The following is a 10,244-nucleotide window of genomic DNA, read 5'->3' as shown; positions in this document are numbered from 1 at the left end:
CGGAGTCATGCTCTGATTGTAGAGGAACAGGTCCTCATTGCCCTGCGCTTTTACGCATGTGGAACATTTTATCAGGTCATAGCTGACAGCATGGGAGTCCACAAGACAACAGTGGGTGAAGTGCTGACCGCTGTGTCGCCTGCTGGGTCACTTTGTGACTGGAAATACATGGAGGTGAATGAGCCATAGTTAGCTGTCAGCTGCATTCACTCCCATGTATTTCCAAACGCGAAAACAATTACGTCAGACTGACCTGAGGTGAATAAGGCGAATGGGCTGCCATAGACTCACATGGCAGAAGAATAAATAAAGAAGAAAGAAAGAAAAATAAGAAAAGGTACAAGAACAGTAAATTGTATAGTACATTTTGCTCTGGTAATCCACTGGAAATCCACCCCTCTGGTGGGATTAAGATAATCCAACCATCAAACTGATCCCATTCCTGTGTTGTCGATTTGAACTACCTGTTTTGAAGATTTGATCCAGATTAAAGCTTGGATTTGATTTCCTGATCTGATCGGATATCAAAGTGATCCTGATCCTGTTTTTTGGTTTTGAACTACCCAAAATACAACTCTGAACCCATCAGATAGAGATTAAAAGTTTTGAACTACTGGGCCCTGAAGAAAAAAATCAAGGATTAAAGGATTTATGTCTCAGCAGGGTCTGGAAAAATGTGTCCATGCATTTATCTTCAGTAGACTCGACTACTGTGTGTTTACAGGTCTCTCTAAAAAAAATCGATCAGACAGCTGCAGCTGATTCAGAACGCTGCTGCTTGAGTCCTCACTAAGACCAAGAAAGTGAATCACATCACTCCAGTTCTGAGGTCCTTACACTGGCTTCCTGTCTGTCAAAGAATTGACTTTAAAATACTGCTTTTGGTTTATAAAGCGCTGAATGGTTTAGGGCCAAAATATATTTTTTATCTGCTTATACGCTATAAACCATCCAGACTTCTCAGGTCGTCTTGCACAGGCCTGCTTTCTGTCCCCAGAGTTGAAACAAAACATGGAGAAGCAGTGTTCAGTTTTTATGCTCCACATATCTTGTTTGTTTGTTTGTTTAGTTTATTTGATTAAGAGGACAATGTACATTAATAAGCACCCGGTTTTAGCTAAAAGGCAAGTTTCCGTCGGCAGTCCTTCCTGCAATGGTCAAATTGGTTAGGCAATGTAAAGTAAAGGGAAACGGTACAGTACACAGTGGTTAAAATCAACACAGTACACACAACATTCAGGGACAGGACACCATGAATCACATGGGACAGCACCAACAGTACACAACATTCAGAGACTACACATTACACAGAACATCATTTCACAACACAATACATAATATCAAGACAAGCACATTTAACACACAACATTCAGAGGCGCTAATGGTCACAGTTTTGATAGTGGAGAAGCCAGTTTTTCATGTGTTTCTTGAAGGTGTGGTATGAGGTAGAGTCTCTTATGTGTTGTTTCTTGAAGGTGTGGTATGAGGTAGAGTCTCTTATGTGTTGTTTCTTGAAGGTGTGGTATGAGGTAGTGTCTCTTATTTGTTGTTTCTTGAAGGTGTGGTATGAGGTAGAGTCTCTTATGTGTTGTTTCTTGAAGGTGTGGTATGAGGTAGAGTCTCTTATGTGTTGTTTCTTGAAGGTGTGGTATGAGGTAGAGTCTCTTATGTGTTGTTTCTTGAAGGTGTGGTATGAGGTAGAGTCTCTTATGTGTTGTGGGACTGTGTTCCATTTGTGTGCAGTAGTGTATGAAAAAACAGATTGACCAGACTTTTTCTAAATGGGATTTGGCAGTCACCTCTCGATGACCCTCTTGTCGAACCCATGGTGGATGAAGGGAAACTAACTACTCTGGTGAGTGGAGGGGGGGCCGAATCGTGACAGATCGTTTACATGAGACAACAGTTCATAAATTTGACAAGATTGTCCCAACTTAAGAGACTATGTTTTTTAAGGATAATACAGTGGTGGAATCTTCTGGGTTTTTTTATTGAGAATTTTGACAGCTTGTTTATATAAGGATATGATGGGGCTTAGAGTTGTGGCATTTGCAGACAGTAACTGATGTGGGACAGGATGAGAGAAAAGAAGTACATTCTTGCCGCTTCTGAGTTGACGAAAGTTGGCCAAGGTGAATCTGAGGTTCTTGGATACTTTTTTAACGTGACCTTTAAATAATAGTTTGCTGTGGATCAGAATTCCTAGATATTTGTATTCTTGTACTATCTCCACTCTTTCCCCTGAGAGAAACACCGTGGGTTCACTGCATGCTCTGTTGGTTTTAGTATAAAACATGGCAACAGTTTTTGACTTGTTGAGCTGGAGGCAACAGGCATTAAGCCAAGCAGATATATTACAATATTACAAGTGTGTGTGTGCGTGTGTGTGTGTGTGTGCGTGTGTATGTTTGTGTGCGTGCGTGCGTGTGTGTGCATGCGTGTGTGTGTACGTGTGTGTGTGCGTGTCTCTCTCTCTGGTGGATGTGTGCGTGGTCAGGCATCTCTCCCTCTTGTGTACACACTCTTCAGGCTAGCAGCTGTAATGCAGCCCAGCCTCCAGAACGGAGTGTTCCACCAGCACCAGGTCACACGCTAGGTCACACGCCGCCCCACCTGATAACACGCTGACACAGATACAGAACACCTGCTGCACACCTGACACACACACACACACACAGTCACACACACACACACACACACACACACACACACACACACACGCACACACACACTCACACACACGCACACACTCACATACACACACACACACCCATTACGGTAATGTACTTTACATTACATTTACATTACAGTCATATAGCAGATGCATTTATCCAACCATCTAAGTGACTTACAATAATCACATGTAATGCAGGTAGTCAAGTGCACTACTTGTAAGAGCCTAACCTACTGCTAAAGTAAAACTGCAAGAACAGCTGAGACACACACACACACACACACACACACTGGCCCTGCAGTATAATCAATGTTAAGAGCTACACACACACAGCCTGTCCTGTCCACACTAGTGACAATGGTGTGATGAAAGTCCCATTTTAGGGACTGGGCATAATGCGGTTCTGTGCCTGCTGCTCCTTGTTTCAGAGAGCAGATCTATACTACAGAATTTCTATTGTTTCTAGATGAATCTACTGCATTCTGTCTGTTCAAAACAAATCTCGTTCTTTTGTCTTGCTGACTGCCTATACTGATACCTGAGACCAGATTTCTACATCGAAGACTAGCACTGGCACACACAAAACCTATTTTTATTTGTTTTCCATCTATCCACCATGTATATGATGTCAAGAAGATTATTTATTTAGCGGTAGTAAACATGAAACATATGGCTGATTATAACCCCCAACAAGCTGGGGGATGATCTCATTTGCATTTCATTTGCATGTACATCACACTTTTTTGGCATGGCAGAAACAGCTGCTGTTTTTTCTTACCCACCAAATAATAATATTTTTACATCATATACATGGTGGGTTGGTATAGGATGTAAAGATATTGTGTAAATGAAAAATCTTACTTGGTTTAGTTTAGATTTCAAAGAACACACTGAATGGTCGGTCAAGCTGGTTTTAAACAAAGACAATAGTTTTATTCTGTTACGATTCTGCAGATTCGGACTCTAGCACAGGAAGTGAATACGGGCTGAGTGGTTCACTTGAGGACGAGGTAGATAGTTTATAACGTGAAAAAGGAAGTGACATAGTTTCAGGATGAAGAGGACAGGGAAGTGATGTCACACAGGAATAATTTGTAGTTTTAACAGACTGATCTATGAGAACGAACTACAAAGTTAGAACAACAGTCAAGTAGGAAAACAAAACACTTTGGTGAGATTTGAATTTCATTCACAATTGTTATCTGGTTGGTAAGAACTTGATACAGTAAATCTACAGCAGCTGTTTCTGCCATCTCAAAAAAGTGTGAAGGGGCACAACGCAAAAGCTTAATAAAACGGTGGAGCACTATGGGCACCAGCTAAATACTGTACATCACTCTAGCTTAGCCCATCCAATTAACTTATCTGCTAGTCTTGATAGTTGTTGGAGCAATCAGTAATTGGCCATTTATATGCCCGTCTCCTCCCCAGAACATAGCAGATATGTTGTGTTGTCATCTGAATGCTAGATTGGTTTGGCTATTGTTTGCAAGCTATCAATCAATCAATCAATCAATCAATCAATCAATTAATCAATCAAAGCTTTATTTGTATAGCGCATTTCATACCCAGAGGTAACACAATGCGCTTTACAGAGAACAAGGGAGGTGGGCATAGGACCCACCCCTACATATTTCAGAGGGAAGAAAAAAACACAGTATCACCCAGGGGCCAGAAAGTGAGCTGTAAAAATTCTTCCTTTACCCCTCTCAACGAGACGATCGAGGAAGCTCCTGGAGTATGTTTGTCCAACGGCTAAGAACATTTATAGAGCAATAAATTACGTTTCCAGAGCAAAAAGGGCTAAAACCATCATAGGAGAGACATGGCAAACACTGGTATATGTTTCTGTGTGCGTGAGTGAGTGTGCCTGGTTCCAGATAGAGGCAGGGGTTGGGGTGGGGAGGGGGTAGGAAAAGGATACGGACCCGGGTTAGGGTGAGGGGAAGGGGATCTGAGCCCAGGACTGGTGTATGTCTGTGTGTGTGTGAGTGTGAGTGTGCCTGGGTCCAGGTAGAGGCAGGGGTCAGGGGTAGGGTGGGGGTAGGAAAAGGATACGGACCCGGGTTAGGGTGAGGGGAAGGGGGACTGGGCCCAGGTCTAAAGCCAGAAGTGGACTGGTGTATGTCTGTGTGTGCGTGTGTGTTAACTAAATGCTACTCACTTTACAGAGAGCAATGGGAGGGTGGGCATAGGTCCCACCCCTACATAGTCCAGAGGGAAGCAAAAAAAGCAAAAAAGGGAAGCTAGTTACTACTATTAGGTGGACAATAGAATGCACTAATGTTGGACAAATATATTTTTTAATGGTTAGCCAAAACATAAATTAATTAAAAACCCAACCCCATCACGGTCAGATACCTGTGTCAAATATGAACGCTGCCAGGTGTCCGGGGAAAGTCAGGATAGAGGAACAGACAGACAGACAGGCCGAGCGTTGCTCATTCATGTGTTATATGTGTTATTACAGTATATATGCACACTGTATATATACAGAAAAAAGCTTATATATATTTACACTTTTGCATTGTGCCCCTTTAGTGTATATGTGTAAATGTGAAATTGAATGGGGGGTTTGGGGGGGTAGTGGGTTTATGTCGTGTTTTGCACTTGTACAGTTAAGTAAATATGAGTTTCCTGCAAAGGACAATAGAGACAAATCTAATCTAACACAGTCTCTCCATGCCAATGTCATAAGAACCCTGTGGCGATATGCAAATGACTCTCATCCCTTCATACGCGTCTCCGTTCTCTCTTTCTGCCTCCTCCTTAACCTCGAAACCCCAGAAAAATCAGTAATCTAAATGTAATTTATCCTTCCGAGACATCAAACTCGCTCGCTGGCAGAAACCGTGCTGCACAATTAGTCACTTGATTATCTTGCCAGAGCATTAATGTTATTTCTCATCTTTTAAAGAGAGACTTCTCTGGGAAAACAAACCAATGATAAATGAACAGTTGGCGGCAACATAAAACTACATGTTTAGGCTGAGTGAGTCTCTGACGTTGAGAATCTGATTAGTTTGGTTCTTGCAGTATACAGTCAAGCCGGAAAGTCTGCACACCCATTTCACCTTCTCAACGTTTTATTATGTTACACACTTATTCTACTATAGATTGAGCTATTTTTTGTGTGTCTCAAACACAAAATAGCCCATAATGACAAAGTGAAAACAGATGTTCAGACATTTGTGCTAGTTTATTAAAAATGAAAATGTAAAATATCATATGTACACAACTGTGCATACCCATTAAAGTTATATTAAATTACAGTCATTTAGCTAATGTTTTTATCCAAAGCGATTTACAATAATTGCATTTAACGTAGGAAAAGCCAATGTACTACTACTTGCCAGAACTTCATCAGAAGTTCATCTTGTGTGTATAATCCAGTGCTGAAGACAAAGTGCAAGAATAGCAAACTAAAAATACAATAGATGCTTAAGAGGGAGGATCGTGGTAGTAATTCTTGAAGAGGTGAGTAGGGTTTGACCTTGGCCTTGAGGTAGGAGGGAGCTGTTCCTTTCATTGCTTTGTAGGCTAGAATCAGAGTTTTAAACTGGATGCGAGCTGCTACAGAGAGCCAGTGTAGGGAATGAAGAAGGGAAGTTGTGTGGGAGAACTTGGGGTGGTTGAACACCAGGCGAGCAGCAGCTTTCTGGACAGGTTCAAGGTTCAAGACGATCTGATATTGTTAACTTTCTTGTCACAGAAGTTGGCAAAATCATCAGGGAGAAGGGATGAGTTGGGAGTAGGAGGTGGGGACTGGAGTAGTGAAGAGAAAAGCTTTTTTAGCTTTGTTTTTACCACTGAATATTTGGTTTGACCAAATAAAAATAAAAATTAGAAAGAGAGGTGAGATTGTTGAGCTGGTTTGCATATGATAGATTTAACCACTTCTCCCACTTCCTAACAAACACATTTTCTCTCACTGGTACAGTAAGTCATTCTCTCCATAGTACAAATTTCTCTTATAATTTCTAACCATTGTTCTACAGCAGGGGGCGCAGTCTTATACCAATTTCTTGTTATTGCCTTTTTACTTGTAATCAATAATACTTCGGTTAAATCCCTATCCCCTTCAATTACATACTCGTTTATATTTCCCAGGTACATAACTTTACGTTCCTTAGGTATTGCATATCCCAAAATGTATTTAATTGTGACGGTACATTCTCCCAAAATGAGTGTAGCTTATGACATTCCCAAAAAATGTGTGCGTAGTGCACTTCCCTATTCCCACAGACCCGCCAACATGATTGTTGTGATCCAGCTTGTTTACTCTTTATTTTAGGTGTAATGAAGTAGCGGGTTAAGTTTTTCCATCCAAACTTCCTCCACATTCTAGAATTTGTAGTGGTGTGTTGTGATTCACACATGCTAGACCATTCTTCCTCTGTAATGTCTATATTCAGTCCCCTCTCCCATTTCTCTTTGATGTATTTAGTAGAGGAAGCTTCACTTAAATTTTGGTATAGCACCAAGATTGCTTTGAATCATGTCCCATTATATGCCCTGATCATTACATCGATCACTCCATTTGAGGTTTTTGTGTTCTGTACCTCTGTACCTAAAATAGTTCCCCGATTGCAAGTACTGTACCTAAAGAAGTCCTCATTTTCTGAACCATTATTTTTCTTTCAAATCCTGAAAACTCATTATCTGTCCAATCTTAATTATTGTACACATTGCTGTGATCCCATTTCTCTCTCAATTTCTGAAATGTTGGTCACTCAAACTTGGTTTAACAGCAGATAGGGAGGAGGTCCTCTGAGTTTGCCTTTTCTCCATTTACGCTCAGATATTCTCAGGTTCCATCTATCAGTACCCACTGAGTCCAGGGCAGGGAGGGCAGAGGTAACAGAAGGGGGAAAGGTCAGTGGGGGAGAGCGAGCGGAGGTGGCTATGGGTAGTAACCATGTGGGTAGGAGGAGGAATTACGGGAGGAAGTAGTGATCAGAGAGATGGAGGGGAGTGACAGACAGGTTAGGGGTAGAACAGTGTCTAGTGAAGATGAGATCCAGCTGGTTGCCGGCGTAGTGAGTAGGCGGAGAAGAGAGGTGAAGATCGAAGGAGGAGAGGAAAGAAAGAAGTTCCAATTTCTCACTCTGGATGTTGAAGTCGCTGAGAAGGATGAGTGCTGAGCCATCATCAAGGAAGTGTGAAAATAGTGTATCAAGCTCCTCCAGAAACTCACCAAGGGGGCCTGGTGGACAATACACGACAGCAATGGTGAGCTTGATCGCGTTAGTGACAGAGACAGCATGACATTTGAGAGAGGGCGGGGAAAACTGCAGAACAGAAGAGAGAATATTTCCATTTTGGGGAAATAAGCAGGCCAGAACCACCACCTCGCCTCACAGCTCTGGGAGTGTGGGAGAAAGAGTACACATCTGACAGAGCTGCGGGTGTTGCCATGTTCTCTGGTGTGTTACATGTCTTGGTGAGAGCAAGGAAGTTGAGGGAGAGCGATGATGTGTAACCAGTGATAAACTCAGCTTTGGGCACCACCGATTGGCAATTCCAAAGTCCCCCTGTCGCCACGAGTTGAGAGAGTAGGATAGATGAGGTTAGAGGGGTTACGGAGTCTGGGGGGGGGACCCAATGTCTGTGTGACCCCTGGAGAGGGGAAAAGACAGGAATAGGATGCTAAATATACAGGTAAGAAATATACAGGTAAAGAAGCAAATGTAGATGTAATACTTTCCTGATACAGTCTTTCTTGACAAAGTCGCTCTTGAATAAGTCGCTCTTGAATAAGTCACTCTTGAATAAGTCTCTTTTGATTAAGCCGCTCTTGAATAAGTCTCTCTTGATTAAGCCACTCTTGAATAAGTCTCTCTTGAATAAGTCGCTCTTGAATAAGTTTCTCTTGAATAAGTTGCTCTTGAATAAGTTTCTCTTGAATAATTCGCTCTTGATTAAGTCACTCTTGAATACATCACTCTTGAATAAGTTGCTCTTGATGAAATTGCTCTTGAATAAGTCACTCTTGAATAAGTAGCCTGGTGTCTTTGGTCGCCCTAGCTGCTGGTTGCACGCCGTTGGAGGGAGCTGTTGTCTGCTGGCTGTCACGTTAAAGCCAGCAGTGTTTTATGGCCTGTTTCCACTGATTGCTAATTGTCTGCCAGGAGAGTAGGACACTCCCTTAAGGCGGTCACTAGGGCAATTTGTCTAGGTCAGGTGAGAACGACTTCAGGTTAAAGTTATGTCACCACAGAAACTAACTTTCACAATAGAAAGGGACTATCAAAACAACATATCAACAACACTTGAAGACTAGCACTTACAATAGCACTACCTATTAGAGCAAGAAGAATATACTTCTAGCTCAGTCAGTAGATCCAAGTCCCTTCCAGAAGTTTAATGCACACCTTTTGATATGACACCCAAAAATGAGCTGAAGTGATTTTAGTTTCCACTGATAATGCTTGAGATGTTTCTACAACTTAATTGGAGTCCCACTGTGCTAAATTCAATTGATTGGACATGATTGGGGCTTGCCAACACCTGCCTGCATAAGGTCCCACAGTTGACAGTGCATGTCAGAGCAAACTCCAAGCCATGGGGTCAAAGGAATTATCTGCAGACCTTAGAAACAGGATTATGTCAAGGCATAGATCTGGAGAAGGGTACAGAAAAATGTCTGCAGCTTTACAGGTCCCAAAGAGCAAGTGGCCACCATCATTCGTAAATGGAAGAAGTTTGGAACCAGCAAGACTCTTCCTAGACCTGGTCACCCGGCCAAACTGAGCAATCACGGAAGACGGGTCTTGGCCACTCTGACAGAGCTCCAGCATATCCTTGTGGAGATGGAAAAAATATCAACTTTCCAGGCAGTGCCTCACCAATAAGGCCTTTATGGTAGAGTAGCCAGATGGAATCCACTGCTTAGTAAAAGGCACACGACAGCCCGCCTGGAGTTTGCCAAAAGGCACCTAGAAGACTCTCAAACCATGAGAATCAAGATTATCTTGTCTGATGAAACCAAAATTGAGCTTTTTGGCCTGAATACCAAGCGTCAAGTCTACTGATCATGGGTGAAAATGCTAAAAGAGAGAAACTATCTGCACATTTAAAAACTCTGGCAATTGACACCAAATGCCAGGCTCAAAACCTAGGTGTCATACTTGACTCAGATCTTAATTTCGAAACCCATATCAAGAATATTACCAAGACATCTTTTTACCACTTAAGAAACATTGCCAAGGTGCAACCGTTTCTGTTTAAGGCTGACACTGAAAGACTAATGCATGCTTTCATCACAAGCAGGCTGGACTACTGCAATGCTTTACTGTCAGGCCTACCAAAGAAAGCTCTCTCTAAACTACAAATGATACAGAATGCTGCAGCACGAGTCCTTACTAAGACTAGACGGAAGGCACACATCACACCAGTCTTAAAATCACTACACTGGTTACCTGTCAATTCTAGAATAGACTTTAAGATACTTTTATTAGTCTATAAATCTCTCCAATGTCACAGACCTGAATACATTTCAGACATGCTTGTCAGGTACATGCCCAACAGACCACTCAGGTCCTCAGGTACTGAACTCCTAACAGTTCCA

This window comes from Borostomias antarcticus, assembly GCF_949987555.1.
Source record: "Borostomias antarcticus genome assembly, chromosome: 14".
Taxonomy (NCBI): domain Eukaryota; kingdom Metazoa; phylum Chordata; class Actinopteri; order Stomiiformes; family Stomiidae; genus Borostomias; species Borostomias antarcticus.
Note: the sequence above shows the minus strand (reverse complement) of the source record.